We start from the raw sequence: 20,351 nt of genomic DNA, 5'->3' as shown, positions 1-20,351 counted from the left end.
AAATAAAGACAACAAATATACATTTGAGTACATTTATGCTAGAGAGGTAAACATAAATGTTTGCTTTTGTCTGTTTTATTATTTTATCATTTTTTGACTTATTCATTCAAGTTTCTGTCATGAAGAATTTAAGTTTCATATTTTCTCCCCTGTCTGTCTTGAAAAGGCCTGTCATCTGGGGCTTGAGGTACAGTTTGCCAAGAGGCTAATGGTCCCTTTATGACAATACAATCTGATGTCTGTCCCAGCTAGCCCCCAGGTAATCCTGTCCTCCTCGGCGGCTTAGCCATGCTCAGGCTTAAGTTGCATATTTTGTTTTTATCAAGACGAGGTAGAAATGAAATATGGGGGGTCTATCTCGATTTCCTAAAAACGGACAGAGGTACAGGAGGACCCCCGGTTCCTCGTTTCAGATTTGTAAACATTGTGCAGGGGAACAATGACACCTCTATTACAGGGGGCTCCCTTTCCCACTGTGCAGTTTACAGTTCACATCTTGTACAGTTGACAATTTAAACTCTGTACAGTTTACAATTCACATATTGTACAGTTTAGAAGTTTAACCCTGTACAGTTTACAATTCACATATTGTACAGTTTAGAAGTTTAACCCTGTACAGTTTACAATTCACATATTGTACAGTTTACAATTTAAACCTTGTACAGTTGACAATTTAAACTCTGTACAGTTTACAATTCACATATTGTACAGTTTAGAAGTTTAACCCTGTACAGTTTACAATTCACATATTGTACAGTTTACAATTCAAACCTTGTAAAGTTTACAACTTTAACCTTGTAACATTTACAATTCACATCTTGTACAGTTTACAATTTAAACCCATGATATGGATGTCTTCAACATATTACAAATGTCACGCCCTGACCATAGAGAGCCTGTTATTCTCTATGTTGGTTAGGTCGGGGTGTGACTAAGGTGGGTCATCTAGGTAATTATATATCTATGTTGGCCTGGTATGAGTTCCAATCAGAGGCAGCTGTTTATCTTTGTCTCTGATTGGGGATCATATTTAGGCAGCCATTTCCCCTTTCGTTTTTGTGGGATTTTGACTATGGATAGTAGCCTGTTAGCACTATTATAGCGTCACGGTTTGTTTTTCTTGTTTTGTTTGGTGAGTTTATTATTTATTAAACATGTGGAATTCTACAAACGCTGCGCCTTGGTCTAATCATTATGACGATCGTGACAACAAAAGACTCATTACCCTGAATCAAATTTTAGCCAATAGCCTGTAATGTCACATTGACTTTACATCCATGCTGCTATGCTATGATCCTGGACAAATATGCTTAGCTCTGCAGTATGTGAAAAGCACTTGGACCCTCTTACCATCTTACCAGAGGTGATGTCCCCTTCTGTGAACAGCGCTCTCAGTGAGAGTACCCATTAAGCAACATGAGTCATTCCCTGTGTGTGGGTACATGGTTAATGTCTATGCAAATATGAATGTTTAATTTGAAATGCATTAGATCCTATGATTCTTTATAGTTCATTAGTTTTTAAATGTACTGTACGTCAACCACATTTCTGGTTCCATTTTTCAACTACTCCTCTCTACAGAGTGGTCAACCAAAAATAATTGTAAAACGATACACATTTTCTCTCCCTTTACTCAGTGAGACAGCATTGATCCAGGCCTGGAGTGCATCTATTGTAGGATAAGGTGTCCCATGGTCACCAGTACAATGGTGGTCTGTGTGGTGACGTGTCACATATCTGTGTTGATATCCTGGCTACCTGGAACAACCATTAATTCTATGGTTATAGTTCTCACATCATGTCCCAATAGAATATACTATACCTCTCTCTCTCTCTTTCGCTCTCTCTCCCTCCCATTGGGCCCTGGTATGACAGCGTAAAGTGGTCGTCCCTCTGCACAGGGGCCCAGTGAGGGGTGACGAGCTGCTCTGCTCTAATACCTGCTCCTAACCCGCTCCTCCTCATCTGTCATCGCAGGGGGAAAAAGAGGAAGAATTACACATGCTTCAGGTGACGGTGGCGGCTCTTTTTTCTACATACCATGGATGCATCCCAAAAAGCACCCTATTTCCTATATAGAGATGTAGGATCTTAATTTGACCAGTTTCTGCCAGGAGGAAAATAATCCTGCAGCAACAGGAAATGTGAAATTGTGGATTATAATAAATGGGCCTTTTTAGTTAGGGCAAATCAATTCAGACATTTAACGTGGAAATTACAACAGGTTGATCAAATTAAGATCCGATATCTGTAGTGCAATACTAGGACACACAGAGTAATGAACTATGTGAAAAAGTTTGCCATTTGGGACGCATCGCTTGTCTTTTAGCTACGTTGACTTCCCATCATCAGCGTGAAAGCAGTCACACACCAAGCTGTGCATCACATAGCCCTACTGTGTGATGTCATTTAACCATCCATTCTTCAACCATCCACTTTAATATGATGTCATGTTAAATACATACATTTCAGACATTTCAAGCATATATTATCTCGCTCGATTGTAACCAAGGTGTGAATTGTACAATTTTTTTTACTGTATCTTTTATGAATCAAGCATCAAATGTATCAATTATTTTAATCTAATCAATAACTCTACTGTTAATTTTATTCAGGTGGTTTTACATCATTGTGGAATTCCGACATGTAATCCCCAACATGTGGCTTTCCGATTCGTCCCTAACCAAGGAAGTGGCCTCCTGATTGGTCTGATTGATAAATGAAGCTCTCCTTGTGTTCCTGGGGGTCTGCAGCAGCTCTGAGGGCCTCTGTAGGGTCTGGACTATGTCCAGGAAACCTCTAACAGCTACTTATTAAGTAATTAGTCCCACTAGGCGGCGAGACGGCCGAGGGTGCAGGGACTGATGGTGGTCACCTGGGTTCGGAGTTGCCCCAGTGTCCAGATCCCATTGGTCACATTTTAGTCTTGTTTCTCCTCTTCTCTCCTCTCCTCTCCGCTCCTCTCCGTTCCTCTCATTTCTCATCTCTAAAGAGGTCAGTGCTCCTGTGTTTTCACAGCTTGGCTGGGTTATTTACAGAGTTGTAATTATTAGTATTTTATCAAAACCAACAACTGCCATCCCCCACACCTCTCCATGCCACCAATGTGTCTTTGTCCCCGACCCTCTAGAGCACATATGTCAGAGTCAAGGCCCGCGGGCCACATCCGGCCCGCAAGAAGGTTTTTTACGGCCCCTGGGATGATCTTGATTTATTATTAGAACCGGCCCGCAGCAAGCCGGCAGCCCGCAGATCTTTTACACGCACCAATACTACATTTCCCACAATGCAAAGGTGACGCACCGAGCAGTAGGCTGCTTCATTTCAATATTTATTGGCACAGCAGTCGTCAGCATCACAGTAAAATTAACTTTCAGATACCCATCAAAAATGGCAAAACGGAAGGTGGATACTGAGAACCGGGGGTTTCAAACAAGGTGGGAGTCGGAGTATATGTTCACGAAGGTAGCTGGAAAACCTGTGTGTCTTCTGTGTGGAGAAAGTGTGGCGGTACTGAAAGAGTATCATCTGAGACGACATTATGAAACGAAACACGCGGACAAAAACAAGAATATGGACATGGAACAAAGGCTACAAAAGGCAGAGGAATTAAAACGAGGCCTCAAATCTCGACAGGCTCTGTTCAAAAAAGCCAAATCACAAGGCCAGGCTGCTGTCAAGGCCAGTTTTATTTTGGCAGAAGAGATCGCTAAATCAGCCCGGCCATTTACGGAGGGGGATTTCATCAAAAACTGCATGATTAAAGTTTGTGACGAAGTTTGCCCAGAAAAAAGGCAACTCTTTTTAAATGTGAGTCTGAGCAGAAACACCATTGCCGAGAGAGTAGACCAGTTGTCCATCAATCTAAAAGAGCAGCTTGTGAAAAAGGGAAAAGATTTTATTGCATATTCCTTGGCTGTGGATGAGAGCACCGACATTTCTGACATTGCCCAGTTGTCAATTTTCATCCGCGGAGTGGACTCCAACCTAAGCGTGACAGAGGAGTTTTTGGCTTTACGTCCTATGCATGGCACAACTACGGGGCATGATTTGTATGAAGAGGTGTCAAGATGTGTAAATGAGATGGAGCTGCCTTGGGAAAAACTCGTGGGTTTGACAACCGACGGAGCACCTGCGATGTGTGGACACAGGAGCGGACTGGTGGCGAAGATACGGGAAAAGATGCAAGAGGAAAACGCGACAGGTGAGCTGACAGCTTATCATTGTATCATACACCAGGAAGCGTTGTGCGGTAAAGCCTTGAAAATGGAGCATGTAATGAGCATCATCACGCGCACAGTTAACTTTATCAGAGCCAAAGGTTTGAATCACCGCCAGTTCAAGGCATTTCTGACGGAGTTAGAAACGGAGCATGGTGATTTGCCTTATCACACAGAGGTGCGATGGCTAAGCCAGGGAAAGGTGCTTCAAAGATGTTTCGAGCTTCGTGAGGAGATTTGTCTGTTCTTGGACAGCAAAGGGAAAGACACAACACAACTCCGAGACGAAATGTTTCTGTGTGAAATGGCTTTTCTGTGTGACATTACGAGTCATCTGAATGCAATAAACTTGCAGCTGCAGGGTCGGGATCGTGTCATCTCTGATATGTACAGTACAGTGAAGGCATTTAAAACCAAACTGACTCTGTGGGAGACGCAGATGCGGAAAGAAAATTTGAGCCACTTTCCCAGCTGCCAGACCATGAAAGAGAAGCTCTCTACCAGTGCGTTCCCGAGCACACAGTTGGCTGATAAAATAGGTATGCTTGCCGCTGACTTTCGACGCCGATTTGCTGACTTTGAAGCACAAAAAAGCAGGTTGGAACTGCTCGGTAACCCATTTGCTGTTGACGTGGAAAGCTCACCACCAAACCTCCAAATGGAGTTGATTGACCTCCAATGCAATGATGCACTGAGGGCAAAATATGCGGCAGTGGGTGCTGCGGAGTTCGCCCGTTTCCTCCCCGGCACAATGCCCCAGCTGCGCATCCAGGCTGCTCAAACGTTGTCTATGTTTGGCAGCACATACCTGTGTGAACAACTGTTTTCTTTGATGAACCTGAACAAAACATCACACAGAAGTCGACTTACTGCTGAACACCTCCACTCAATTCTGAGGATTTCTTCAGCTCAGAGCCTTACCCCGAACATTGATGAACTTGTGGAAAAGATGGGACACCACCAAGTATCACCCTCAACCTCAAACAAGTGAACATTACTGTGCAATCACATATTTAGAGTTTTTACTCAGTTCAAGTTTAAAAGTTAAAATTTAATATTTGTTTTCACTGCATGTTACTTCTCCTTAAACAAAGTGTTGTTTTTGATTAATAGATTTTTGCACTTTATTTTTTTGTATTTCAATCCAATTATATTTTAAAAATATTTCAGTTGAGTGGATGATAGAAAATTGCTATTATTGTTTTTTCTTTGAAGTAAATTTAGCCCACTTTTGCTAAAATAGAAAAAATAGTCTACTGATGGTGCCTTGAATACCGGTTTCTTTCATTTAATGTTCATGTTATGGGGATATTTATATAAAGGAAATTTGTCTTTTGTGTCTGTTGAAAATTAAAGATTACTGACAGAGCCATAAGAAAATATTGCTTTATTTATCTGATCATATTGTAATATATTTGTTAGGTTTTCAGTAGGTTCAATTAGGTTCACTAGACTATATGCGTCATTTAAAAAATTTTCAATTAACATTCGAACAGTCCGGCCCTCGTCTTGTAGCTGATTTTTTTATTTGGCCCTCCGTCCATTTGACTTTGACACCCCTGCTCTAGAGCAATGGTTGCCAGGGGGGGAACTCAGTCCGGCTTTAAACTTACTCTTGAAAGTTGTAATAGTGGAATGCACAAGATACACTTTCTATTATTCAATCAGAAATGTCCAGATCAACTAGTGTTTTTTTATTTATTTAAAAAAAAAATGCCAATAGATGTTGTAATTTTTTGTCACTCAAATATCACATGAATACACATGTTGTAAATTTTGTATCAAGACCGTCCAAATGTGCCTAATGGTTTATTCATACATTTTCAAGTTCCTAACTGTGCACTCTCCTCAAACAATAGCATTGCATTCTTTCACTATAATAGCTACTGTAAATTGGACAGTGCAGTTAGATTAACAAGAATTTAAGCTTTCTGCAATGTCAGATATGTCTATGTCCTGGGAAATGTTCTTGTTACTTACAACCTCATGCTAATCACATTAGCCTACGCTAGCTCAACTGTCCCGCGGGGGACCCACTGATCCTGTAGAGGTTTTAAAGGCAGTCTGCAGGAATCAAATGAACACAAGTAGTCAGTTTCCTCTATGTTTCTATCTTGCAACAATATGTAAAGTTTACCATATAAAATTTGGATTCACCTCACAAGTTATTTGCACTGAGGTGGTTAATTATAAAAAGGAGAGGAAGTATGCAAGAGTAGGCATGCACGGAAGGGGCTTCCCCCAGCGCAGCAAAGTCATTACTGTTCAATAATTGTTTCTTCTCCTTCATTGAGTTTTTGAACCTGAATGCACCATGTGTGTTTACAATCAATTTCAGAATTCTCAAGCAGACAAAAAGAGTCATTTTTGCATAAACTACCTCAATTAAGAAAGTGGGGTGGATTGAATGAGCTTTCAGATTGATTTTCTGACCTGCAACATAGGCCTTCAGCTTTAAATGTGTCTTTATAACAGTGAGAATGATGGTTCGCTCTCACACTGCAACCCAGGGAGAGTGGAAAGAGTTAAGATGTGTATGATTTATCGTGTTGGCCAGATTGTGTGCACAGCCGTTAGTAACACTGAACAAACCCGTCCACTGCTGCAGAACCCACTACAGCCCACATAGACCTAAACTGTGGACACAGCTCTGTCTGGGTTCTCAAATTGATCACAAAGGAGGAGTACCCACTTATGTGTATGGAAGTCCAGGGCAAGAAACCAACAATAATTTTCGAGAGTATGGCCAAAGGCAAAGCTTAAATGGCTCGGCCAATGACAAGCGTTTAGGCAGGCCTGAGCACTCTGTGTAGACTACAGATGAAACACTAGGAGGTGAAAGGTAAAGTGATGATTTGCCATTAAGATTTTTCAAAGAAAGAAGAATCGGGTCCATTTTGTGCTGGTTATAATTATACTCCCCCCTCTCCCACCAGCACCCCTTGTTCTATAATTGAATGCTTGCAAATACACAATAGGGTTAAGCTCTGGAAGATAGACATTCAAAGTGTTTGTGTATTTTATGGGAAGTAGATTGAATAGGGCAAAATCTGATTTAGAAAATAAGATATCAATCATATTATCCAAAACGAGCACATTCTATTTTGAGCATTTTAATATTTTATTATACCTTAATAGACCTATGAAATGCTTGCCTGTGTTAATTGAAACAGCTGAGCAGAATGCATGTAACGAGTCCTGTATGTTGCTGGTGAGAGAGTCAGGCGCAGGACAGCAGATACGAGTAAAAAAAACGTGCTTTCCTCAAAAAATACAAATATACAAAATTATTCTCTATTTTGGTTAGGCCAGGGTGTGAATAGGGTGGGCATTCTAGTTTCTTTATTTCTATGTTTTGGCTAGGTATGGTTCTCAATCAGGGACAGCTATCTATCGTTCTCTCTGATTGGGAATCATACTTAGGCAGTCTTTTTCCCACCTGTGTTTTGTGGGTAGTTGTTTTCTGTATAGTTTATGCATCTTACAGAACTGTTTCGGTTTTTCCACTTTGTTATTTTGTTCAAGTGTTTTGGTTAATAAAGAATCATGAATCATGGCCAGGAGGAGCGGGGATCCTGGGCCCGGGAGAAGAGGGAATGGAGGACCTCATGGACATGGGAGGAGGTTATGGCAGGGGACAAGACCCTGCCATGGAAACAGGCGGAAACAGCAAGGGAGGAACGGTAGTGATACCAGGAGTCACGGCAACAAGGTAAGCACGAGAGGCAGCTCCAAATCATTTTTGGAGGGGGCACACGGGGAGTGTGGCAGAGTCAGGGTTCAGACCTGAGCCAACTCTTCATGCTTACCGCCGCATTGGACGGGCTAGAGTAGGTATCCAGCCAGGACGGATGGTGCAGGCTCAGCGCGCCTGGCCTACAGTGCGTCTCTTCGGCCCAGGATATCCTGGTGCGTCTGCACAGCCCAGTGCGTCCTATGCCAGCGCCCCGCATTTGCCAGGCGAAAGTAACCATCCAGCCAGGACGGGTTGTGCCGGTTATACACTCGAGACCTCCAGTGCGCCTCCACCGCCCAGTGTATCCGGTGCCTGCTCCAAGAACCAAGCCTCCAGCATGTCTCCCCAGCCTGGTGAGTCCTGTGCCTGCTCCCAGAACCAGGCCTCCTGTCTGTCTCCCCAGCCTGGTAAGCCCTGTGGCAGCTCCACGCACCAGGCTGCCTATACATCTCCTCACTCCAGTGATGATCCATGGCACGAAGCCTCCAGTGATGATCCATGACACGAAGCCTCCGGTGATGATCCATGGCACGAAGCCTCCAGTGATGATCCATGGCACGAAGCCTGCAGTGATGATCCATGGCACAAAGCCTCCAGTGATGATTCATGGCACGAGCCTCCAGTGATGATCCATGGCCTGGAGCCTGCAGTGAGGATCCATGGCACGAAGCCTCCAGCATTGATCCGCGGTCCGGAGCCTCCAGCAACAGTCCCCAGTCCGGAGCCTGCAGCGACGATCTCCAGTCCGAAGCCTCCAGCGACGGTCCCCAGTCCGGAGCCTCCAGCGACGGTCCCCAGTCCGGGGCCTCCAGCGACGGTCCCCAGTCCAGGGCCTGCAACGAGGGTCCCCAGTCCGTTGCCTGCAGCGAGGGTCCCCAGTTCGGGGCCTGTAGCGAGGGTCCCCAGTCCGGGGCGTCCTCAGTCCAGAGGCGCCACCAAAGTGGAGGGAGCCAGAGGTGGAGCGGGGTCTGCGTCCCGCACCGGAGCCGCCGCCAAAGTAGGTGGGGGGGGGGGGGGGGGGGGGTACTGTCACGCCCTGGCCATAGAGAGGCTTTTATTCTCTATTTTGGTTAGACCAGGGTGTGACTAGGGTGGGCATTCTAGTTTCTTTATTTCTATGTTTTGGCCGGGTATGGTTCTCAATCAGGGACAGCTGTCTATCGTTGTCTCTGATTGGGAATCATACTTAGGCAGTCTTTTTCCCACCTGTGTTTTGTGGGTTGTTGTTTTCTTTATAGTTTATGCACCATACAGAGGATGAGGCGCAGGGCGATCCGGATGGAGACGGTGGAAATCCCACAGCAACGAAGGGTCCAGAACGTCCTCCACCGGCACCCAGCATCTCTCCTCCCGACCGTACCCCTCCCACTCCACGAGGTACTGAAGACCCCTCGCCCGACGCCTCAAGTCCAGTATGGCTCGAACAGCATACGCAGGGGCCCCCTCGATGTCCAGAGGGGGCGGAGGAACCTCCCGCACCTCAGCTTCCTGGAGTGGGCCAGCCACCACCGGCCTGAGGAGAGACACATGGAACGAGGGGTTAATACGATAATCTGGGGGAAGCTGTAAACTTTAATTGGCCCCGAAAACCGCGGACCCAGCTTCCGGCAGGGCAGGCGCAGGGACAGGTTTCGGGTCGAGTGACAGACCCGGTCCCCCGGTGCGAACACCGGGGCCTCGCTGCGGTGGCGGTCAGCACCCTATTTTTTCAGCCTCACGGCTCGTTGTAGGTGCACATGGGCAGCGTCCCAGGTCTCCTCTGAGCGCTTGAACCATTCGTCCACCGCAGGAGCTTCGATCTGGCTCTTATATCACGGTCCTAGATCCGGCTGATACCCCAGTACGCACTGGAAAGGAGAGAGGTTAGCGGAGGAGTGGCGGAGTGAGTTTTGGACCATCTCTGCCCAGGGGATGAACACCGCCCGCTCCCCCGGTCGGTCCTGGCAATAAGACCGCAGAAACCTACCCACATCCTGGTTGACTCTCTCCACCTGCCCGTTACTCTCAGGGTGAAAACCTGAGGTGAGGCTGACCGAGACCCCCAGACGTTCCATGAACGCTCTCCAGACCCTGGACGTGAACTGGGGACCTCGATCAGAGACCTCAGGCACCCCGTAGTGCCGGAAGCCATGAGTGAACAGGGCCTCCGTAGGGAGACCGGGCAAAGGGAGGAGACGGCAGGACTTAGAAAACCGATCCACAACGACCAGGATTTTGGTGTTGCCCTGTGAGGGAGGAAGATTGGTCAGGAAGTCCACCAACAGGTGCGACCACGGCTGTTGTGGAACAGGTAGGGGCTGTAATTTCCCTCTGGGCAGGTGCCTGGGAGCCTTGCACTGGGAGCACACCGAGCAGGAGGAAACATAAACCCTCACGTTCTTGGCCAAGGTGGGTCACCAGGACTTCGCACCATCCGCCCGATGCCAGGATGACCAGAGGAGGGTGACGTATGGGCCCACAAGATCAAACGGTCGCGGACAGTAGACGGAACATACAGGCGCACCCAGCTGGACACTGGGGAGGAGTGGGATCTGTGCGTAACCCCCGCTCGATGTCCGCGTCCAGCTCCGACACCACCGGTGCCACCAGGCAAGAGGCCGGAAGTATGGGAGTGTGATCCATAGACCGCTCCTCTGTGTCATACATCCGGGACAGTGCGTCTGCCTTAGCGTTCTGGGAACCTGGTCTGTAGGAGAGGGTGAAAACAAAACGGGTAAAGAACATAGCCCACCTTGCCTGGCGCGGGTTCAGTCTCCTCGCCGCCCGGATGTACTCCAGATTGCGGTGGTCAGTCCAGATGAGAAAAGGGTGTTTAGCCCCCTCAAGCCAATGTCTCCACACCTTCAGAGCCTTGACAACAGCCAACAGCTTCCGGTCCCCCACATTATAGTTTCGCTCCGCCGGGCTGAGCTTCTTCGAAAAGAAGGCACGGGCGAAGCTTTTGGTGGCGTGCCCGAGCGCTGAGAGAGAACAGATCCTATCCCAGCCTTGGACGGTCCTCCCTTCAGCAGTGAGGTAATGCAGTGAGGTAATGGGAGCTGCTACCTGACCAAACCCCTGGATAAACCGTCGGTAGTAGTTGGCAAACCCCAGAAACCGCTGCACTTCCTTTACCGTGGTGGGAGTCGGCCAATTACCTTGAGATCCAACTTTGTGAAGAAGCGCGCATTGACTCGATCGCACTGGCGATGAGAGGCAGCGGGTATCGATACCTCACAGTGATCTGATTTATACCTCAATAGTCAATATACGGGCGCAGACCCCCATCCTTCTTCTTCACAAAAAATAAACTAGAGGAGGCAGGTGAAGCGGAAGGCCGAATGTATCCCTGCCCCAGGGATTCAGAGACATATGTTTCCGTAGCCACCGTCTCCTCCTATGACAGAGGATACACGTGACTCCTGGGAAGTGCAACATCTGCCAGGAGATTTATCGCCCTGTCGATGAGGTGGTAATTTAGTCACCCTCTTCTTACAGAAGGCGAGAGCCAAATCGGCATATTCTGAGGAGATGTGCACGGTGGAGACCTGGTCTGGACTTTCCACCATAGTCGCACCGATGGAAACCCCCACACAGCTCACTGAGCACTCTCGTGACCACCCCTTGAGAGCCCTCTGATGCCACGAAATAGTGGGGTCATGACAGGCCAACCAGCGTAAGCCCAGCACCACAGGAACGCAGGAGAATCAATAAGGAAGAGACTTATTCTCTCCTCATGACCCTTCTGTGTAACCATATCAAGTGGAGCGGTGGCCTCCCTAATCAGCCCTGACCCTAATGGTCGACTATCTAGGACAGGGAAAGTCATATCCACAGGAACAAAGGGAATTCCTAAACTATTAGCAAATGAACGATCAAAACAAATCCCAGCTGCCGACTCACCTGGGGTGACACAATAGTGCCCTGCCTGCTGCCTCGACTCCCTGGGGGACCCCTCCTGCGCCGACCAGCAGTGCGCCCTCTGCGGCCACAGTTGGTGCAGGGAATGGCCCCTCCTCCGGTCGCCCTAAGTGCAGCACCCCCTAGCTCCATGGGCGTTGGAGCGGAAGTGCTGGGGGATGGAACTGACAAGTCCCCGGTCTGGAAGTCCAAGGCAAAATCCTGCGCGCTCCTCGTCCCCTGCCTATGGTGGAACAGACGTTCACCCGCCGCTCGACCCTCAGGTGGGTGGTCGAATATTGCCCGAAAACGGCGGGTGAACTCTGCGTAATGATCCAACGCCACATCTCCCTCACACCATACGGCGTTGGCCCACTCCAGGGCTTTGCCTGAGAGGCAGGAGACGAGACACACTCTCATGCCCCGAAGGAGGCGGGTGGACGGTCGCTAGGTAGAGCTCCAACTGTAGTAGAAAACCCTGGCATCCGGCAGCCATCCCATCATACTCCCTCGGGAGTGCGAGTCGAATCCCGCTGGGACCAGGGGAAAGAGGGGTGGTCAGTGGAACCTGTTGTAGTGGAGCTGGTGGAGGCACTGAAAAACCTCCTCCTCTCTCCAAACGATCCATAGTCTGCAGCACGCGATCCATAGCAGTGCCAAGATGTTGCAACATGGTTGCGTGCTGCTGAATGTGCTCCTTCACTGGAACAGGGAGGGCGTATGCTCCTGCTGACTCCATTCTTCGGGTGAGTGATTCTGTAACGAGTTCTGTGTGTTGCTGGTGAGAGAGTCAGGCGCAGGACAGCAGATACGAGTAAAAAAGTGCTTTCCTCAAAAAATACAAATATACAAAGTAACATCTTGAGCACACACAGACAGACTGAAAATTACAATAAACAATCACTCACAAAAACCATGTGGGGAACAGTGTTAAATAATGAACAAGTGATTGTGGGATTGACAACAGGTGTGTGAAACAAAGACAAAACAAATGGAAAATGAAAAATGGATCGGCAGTAGCTAGAAACCGGTGACGTTGCGAAAGTCATGACGATGCAGGGCAGCAGGTAGCCTAGTGGTGACAGCGTTGGGCCAGTAACCGAAAGGTTGCAGGATTGAATCCCCGAGCTGACAAGGTAAAAATCTGTTGTTCTGCCCTGAGCAAGGCAAGGTTCTGCCCCCCACTGCTCCCCGTGCCCAAGACGTAGATGTTGAGTAAGGCAGCTCCCCGCACCACTCTGATTCAGAGGGGTTGGGTTAAATGTGGAAGATACATTTCAGTTGAAGGCAACTGACTAGGTATTTCCCTTTTCCATGTATTTATTTCTGTTATTGGGCTCATTATTTTCAGCCTAGCAGCTGTTTTTCTTTTCATAGAATATTGCTGTATTCAAATCAAATCAAATCAAATTTTGTTTGTCACATACACATGGTTAGCAGATGTTAATGCGAGTGTAGCGAAATGCTTGTGCTTCTAGTTCCGACAATGCAGTAATAACAAGTAATCTAACTAACAATTCCAAAACTACTGTCTTGTACACAGTGTAAGGGGATAAAGAATATGTACATAAGGATATATGAATGAGTGATGGTACAGAGCAGCATAGGCAAGATACAGTAGATGGTATCGAGTACAGTATATACATATGAGATGAGTATGTAAACAAAGTGGCATAGTTAAAGTGGCTAGTGATACATGTATTACATAAGGATACAGTCGATGATATAGAGTACAGTATATACGTATGCATATGAGATGAATAATGTAGGGTAAGTAACATTATATAAGGTAGCATTGTTTAAAGTGGCTAGTGATATATTTACATAATTTCCCATCAATTCCCATTATTAAAGTGGCTGTAGTTGAGTCAGTGTCAGTGTGTTGGCAGCAGCCACTCAATGTTAGTGGTGGCTGTTTAACAGTCTGATGGCCTTGAGATAGAAGCTGTTTTTCAGTCTCTCGGTCCCAGCTTTGATGCACCTGTACTGACCTCGCCTTCTGGATGATAGCGGGGTGAACAGGCAGTGGCTCGGGTGGTTGATGTCCTTGATGATCTTTATGGCCTTCCTGTGACATCGGGTGGTGTAGGTGTCCTGGAGGGCAGGTAGTTTGCCCCCGGTGATGCGTTGTGCAGACCTCACTACCCTCTGGAGAGCCTTACGGTTGAGGGCGGAGCAGTTGCCGTACCAGGCGGTGATACAGCCCGCCAGGATGCTCTCGATTGTGCATCTGTAGAAGTTTGTGAGTGCTTTTGGTGACAAGCCGAATTTCTTCAGCCTCCTGAGGTTGAAGAGGCGCTGCTGCGCTGCTTCAGCTGCTGCTGTCTGTGTGAGTGGACCAATTCAGTTTGTCTGTGATGTGTATGCCGAGGAACTTAAAACTTGCTACCCTCTCCACTACTGTTCCATCGATGTGGATAGGGGGGTGTTCCCTCTGCTGTTTCCTGAAGTCCACAATCATCTCCTTAGTTTTGTTGACGTTGAGTGTGAGGTTATTTTCCTGACACCACACTCCGAGGGCCCTCACCTCCTCCCTGTAGGCCGTCTCGTCGTTGTTGGTAATCAAGCCTACCACTGTTGTGTCGTCCGCGTGCGTGGCCACGCAGTCGTGGGTGAACAGGGAGTACAGGAGAGGGCTCAGAACACACCCTTGTGGGGCTCCAGTGTTGAGGATCAGCGGGGAGGAGATGTTGTTGCCTACCCTCACCACCTGGGGGCGGCCCGTCAGGAAGTCCAGTACCCAGTTGCACAGGGCGGGGTCGAGACCCAGGGTCTCGAGCTTGATGACGAGCTTGGAGGGTACTATGGTGTTGAATGCCGAGCTGTAGTCGATGAACAGCATTCTCACATAGGTATTCCTCTTGTCCAGATGGGTTAGGGCAGTGTGCAGTGTGGTTGAGATTGCATCGTCTGTGGACCTATTTGGGCGGTAAGCAAATTGGAGTGGGTCTAGGGTGTCAGGTAGGGTGGAGGTGATATGGTCCTTGACTAGTCTCTCAAAGCACTTCATGATGACGGAAGTGAGTGCTACGGGGCGGTAGTCGTTTAGCTCAGTTACCTTAGCTTTCTTGGGAACAGGAACAATGGTGGCCCTCTTGAAGCATGTGGGAACAGCAGACTGGTATAGGGATTGATTGAATATGTCCGTAAACACACCGGACAGCTGTTCTGCGCATGCTCTGAGGGCGCGGCTGGGGATGCCGTCTGGGCCTGCAGCCTTGCGAGGGTTAACACGTTTAAATGTCTTACTCACCTCGGCTGCAGTGAAGGAGAGGCTGCATGTTTTCGTTGCAGGCCGTATCAGTGGCACAGTATTGTCCTCAAAGCGGGCAAAAAAGTTATTTAGTCTGCCTGGGAGCAGGACATCCTGGTCCGTGACTGGGCTGGATTTCTTCCTGTAGTCCGTGATTGACTGTAGACCCTGCCACATGCCTCTTGTGTCTGAGCCGTTGAATTGAGATTCGACTTTGTCTCTGTACTGACGCTTAGCTTGTTTGATAGCCTTGCGGAGGGAATAGCTGCACCATTTGTATTCGGTCATGTTACCAGACACCTTGCCCTGATTAAAAGCAGTGGTTCGCGCTTTCAGTTTCATGCGAATGCTGCCATCAATCCACGGTTTCTGGTTAGGGAATGTTTTAATCGTTGCTATGGGAACGACATCTTCAACGCACGTTCTAATGAACTCGCACACCGAATCAGCGTATTTGTCAATGTTGTTGTCTGACGCAATACGAAACATGTCCCAGTCCACGTGATGGAAGCAGTCTTGGAGTGTGGAGTCAGCTTGGTCGGACCAGCGTTGGACAGACCTCAGCGTGGGAGCCTCTTGTTTTAGTTTCTGTCTGTAGGCAGGGATCAACAAAATGGAGTCGTGGTCAGCTTTTCCGAAAGGGGGGCGGGGCAGGGCCTTATATGCGTCGCGGAAGTTAGAGTAACAATGATCCAAGGTCTTTCCACCCCTGGTTGCGCAATCGATATGCTGATAAAAATGTATGTTCATTGGATTCCTTCTGACAATTATTGATTTCTTGTTGTGTTCTTTGTTTAATTTGTTTGTGTGCTTGACGTTTTACTGCGTTGTTAGGAGCATTTAGCTGCACCTGCTATAACATCTGTTAAACTGTGTACGTGATCACATAACTTTGATTTTATTTTATTTATGGCTTTGAATTAAAGCTAGTTTTAGTTCATTAGTACAGTGAGAGTGGTGTGCCTTTTTTTGAATGGCTGCCAGTTAACAGTTCGTTTTGGCTTCTGAGGCTTTGTGAAACATGTTCTATTTAAGCAATAAGGCCCGAGGCGTTGTGATATATGCCAATATACCACGGCTAAGGGCTGTTCTTAGGCACTTCACAAGGCCCTAAAAATGGTCAAAGACTCCAGCCACCCTAGTCATAGACTGTTCACTCTGCTACCACATGGCAAATGGTACCGGAGCGCCAAGTCGAGGTCCAAAAGGCTTCTTAACAGCTTCTACCCCCAATCCATAAGACTCATGAACAGCTAATCAAAGGGATACCCAGACCCCTCTTTTTTGCTGTTGCTACTCTCTGTTTATTATCTATGCATAGTCACTTTAACTCTACCTGCATGTACATATTGCCTCAATTACCTCAACTAACCGGTGCCCCCGCACATTGACTCTGTACCGGTACCCCCTGTATATAGCCTCCGCATTGACTCTGTACCGGTACCCCCTGTATATAGTCTCCGCATTGACTCTGTACCGGTACCCCCTGTATATAGCCTCCACATTGACTCTGTACCGGTACCCCCTGTATATAGCCTCCACATTGACTCTGTACCGGTACCCCCTGTATATAGCCTCCACATTGACTCTGTGCCGGTACCCCCTGTATATAGCCTCCACATTGACTCTGTACTGGTACCCCCTGTATATAGCCTCCACATTGACTCTGTACTGGTACCCCGTGTATATAGCCTCCACATTGACTCTGTACCGGTACCCCGTGTATATAGCCTCCACATTGACTCTGTACCGGTACCCCCTGTATAGAGCCTCACTATTGTTATTTTACTGCTGCTGTTTCATTATTTGTTACTTTTATTTTCTATTTTTTACTTAACACACTTTTTTTTTCTTAAAACTTCTTAAAGCAGTGTTGGTTAAGGGCTTGTATTTGGCGCATGTGACAAATACAATTTGATTTGTATATTGGCCATATACCACAAACCCCCAAGGTGCCGTAGTGCTATTATAAACTGGTTACCAACATAATTAGAAGGGTAAAAATAATTGTTTTGTCATACCAGTGGTATACGGTCTGATATACAGCGGCTTTCAGCCAATCAGCATTCAGGGCTCAAAACACCCAGTTTATAATAAATAGTTTGTAATCCAAAATTGTACTTTTTGAATGTGATGTTGTAAAATTATTTACAGGCAAATAAAGTTGTGTGAGACCAAGTGGTCCAAGTTGTGTAAACTGTTCTGGTTAACAGCTAAATACATTTTCATTAAAAATATTAAAGCACCAATTCTGTTATTGTGTGATGTAGGCATGTTTAGGCATATTTAATCATCTCTGTCTCAGTTGAAAGCCGTCTTTTTAACTCAATATACAAAATACTACCTGCGAAGTCATTGTTGAGGATGAGTGAGTGGTGATTTAATACATTTTCTAGAAGGAGTACTACAAATGAACCTACAGTTATCTGACCACACTGGAAAAGAGTAGGGGGGTTGCCGGGTGCTAGTTGGTAGGTGCTAGTTGTGGCATACCCTCAAGTGTCCAAGCCCTTATCAAACACACACACACACACACACACACACACACACACACACACACACACACACACACACACACACAAGGCAGTACGTCCACTTATTCCCTCATTGGCCTAATGATGGTGACCCTCTCTGTCTGCATGTCCCAGGCAGTTCTGCAGCTGGCTGTCTGGGGAGCTGGGATAGTGTCTGTTGGGGCTTGGAGGAGATCGCGTGACCAGTCTGGTCCAACAGACACACTCCCAGCACTGTGCTGCACTTGTTTCCAAGGCAGAGCTGAAGGCAGAGGGAAATGCACAGACTTTTGTTTGGCGTGTTTATACAAATACGTCCTTCTTTCTGCCCCGAGGTCAGGCTCCTCTCAGCCGGCTGTAGAGGGACGAAGAGGAAGGTCTGTAGAACACCAAGGTTGCGTCCAAAATGGCACCCTATTCCCTATATAGTGCACTACTACCATTTGGGCCCTGGACAAAAGTAGTGCACTATATAGGGAAAAGGGTGCCATTTGGGATGTTCGCAGGGCATACATGAGGGTCAAGGAGGAAATTGATGACACATCCCTCCATGGCATCAGACATTCTGACATTGGTGGGGTTTGTTAGCTTCAGTTCCTCTCCTTGCAGTTCTGTCAGCTGCACTGTGCCGTGATATTGCACTGTGCAGTGATGTTGCATTGTGCAGTGATCTTGAAAAGGTAGTTCTGGGTGAATACACTTTCTAAGCTTGCAGTAACAGTCATGATACTTCACGTTTGTGTGCTAGACAGAATTGGTGACATGACATTTAGTAGATACAGCTAATGCTCTTGTGTTGTCAGTTTATGACAGACTTACCTCTTTATTGACCGTGTCCAGTGTTTTTATTGACATATTAACTCCATTCTACTCTAGAATTAGAGTGTATGTGGTCCAAAAGGAGAAATAGGCTAACTTTTTTTCCTGGAGCATACAGAAACTCAAATATTTCTGTTGTTTATGAGAGCGTGGTAACCGTCTTAGACAACATTTTATAGAGCTATGACTCATAGTTTCTCTGTTAAGTGTTTATTTGTTTGTTCATTTGTAGGCAACATTTGCATTTTTTGGTATAATAACCTACAACAGCAAACAAAAAAAGGAAAAGATAACTATTATCAACGTCCTGGATACAAGCACACAGTCAGCAAAAGTGCAGAGAGGCCACCGGGGAAGAAAAAGAGAGTAGCACCTCTTTCTCTCAGCTTAGACAGAGAGCCCCAAGAGAAAGCAGCAGTCTATGTTTTGTTAAGTGTGTCCATACAATCATCTCCTTCCGTAGGGACAGTACTACGAACATTACTGGGGTAGTAGAGGGAAGGGAAAGGGGTAGTAGAGGGAAGGGAAATGGGTAGTAGTGAAGGGGTGAGACAGAGGGGAAAGGGATGAGACAGAGGGTAAAGGGATGAGACAGAGGGGAAAGGGATGAGACAGAGGGGAAAGGGGTGAGACAGAGGGTAAAGGGATGAGACAGAGGGGAAAGGGGTGAGACAGAGGGGAAAGGGGTGAGACAGAGGGGAAAGGGGTGAGACAAAGGGGAAAGGGGTGAGACAGAGGGGAAAGGGGTGAGACAAAGGGGAAAGGGGTGAGACAGAGGGGAAAGGGGTGAGACAGAGGGGAAAGGGATGAGACAGAGGGGAAAGGGATGAGACAGAGGGTAAAGGGATGAGACAGAGGGTAAAGGGATGAGACAGAGGGGAAAGGGATGAGACAGAGGGGAAAGGGGTGAGACAGAGGGGAAAGGGGTGAGACAGAGGGGAAAGGGGTGAGACAGAGGGGAAAGGGGTGAGACAGAGGGGAAAGGGATGAGACAGAGGGGAAAGGGATGAGACAGAGGGGAAAGGGGTGAGACAGAGGGGAAAGGGATGAGACAGAGGGGAATAGGGGTGAGACAGAGGGGAAAGGGGTGAGACAGAGGGGAAGGGGTGAGACAGAGGGGAAGGTGGTGAGACAGAGGGGAAAGGGGTGAGACAGAGGGGAAAGGGATGAGACAGAGGGGAATAGGGGTGAGACAGAGGGGAAAGGGGCGAGACAGAGGGGAAAGGGATGAGACAGAGGGGAAAGGGATGAGACAGAGGGGAAAGGGGTGAGACAGAGGGGAAAGGGGTGAGACAGAGGGGAAAGGGGTGAGACAGAGGGGAAAGGGATGAGACAGAGGGGAATAGGGGTGAGACAGAGGGGAAAGGGGTGAGACAGAGGGGAAGGGGTGAGACAGAGGGGAAGGTGGTGAGACAGAGGGGAAAGGGGTGAGACAGAGGGGAAAGGGATGAGACAGAGGGGAATAGGGGTGAGACAGAGGGGAAAGGGGCGAGACAGAGGGGAAAGGGATGAGACAGAGGGGAAAGGGATGAGACAGAGGGGAAAGGGGTGAGACAGAGGGGAAAGGGGTGAGACAGAGGGGAAAGGGGTGAGACAGAGGGGAAAAGGGTAAGCATGCGAATCAGATGTGCCCCGGAAGACAAATAGGCCTTGCAGATAGACAGCAGAGGTTCAGCCAGCTGCTCGGCCCCTCTGCCTGGGTGATTGATGGTGTTGATGTTTTAAATCGGCCTGGAATACACTGAGTACAGGAATCATAATAGCAGGGCTGTAGATTGGCCCTGCAGATAGCAGGAAGAGGAGAGGGGAGGGGGGTGACTGGGGAGGAGAGGGGGGGGGGGGGGGGGGGCTGGGTATGATCCCTACTGTATGTTCCCATGCACACAGCAATCATGTAGGGCTGTAGTCAGTCAGTGGAGTGGTAGTGGTAG

The sequence above is a fragment of the Oncorhynchus mykiss genome, chromosome 30, assembly GCF_057628025.1.
Source record: "Oncorhynchus mykiss isolate SJ-2025 chromosome 30, ASM5762802v1, whole genome shotgun sequence".
Classification (NCBI taxonomy): domain Eukaryota; kingdom Metazoa; phylum Chordata; class Actinopteri; order Salmoniformes; family Salmonidae; genus Oncorhynchus; species Oncorhynchus mykiss.
Note: the sequence above shows the minus strand (reverse complement) of the source record.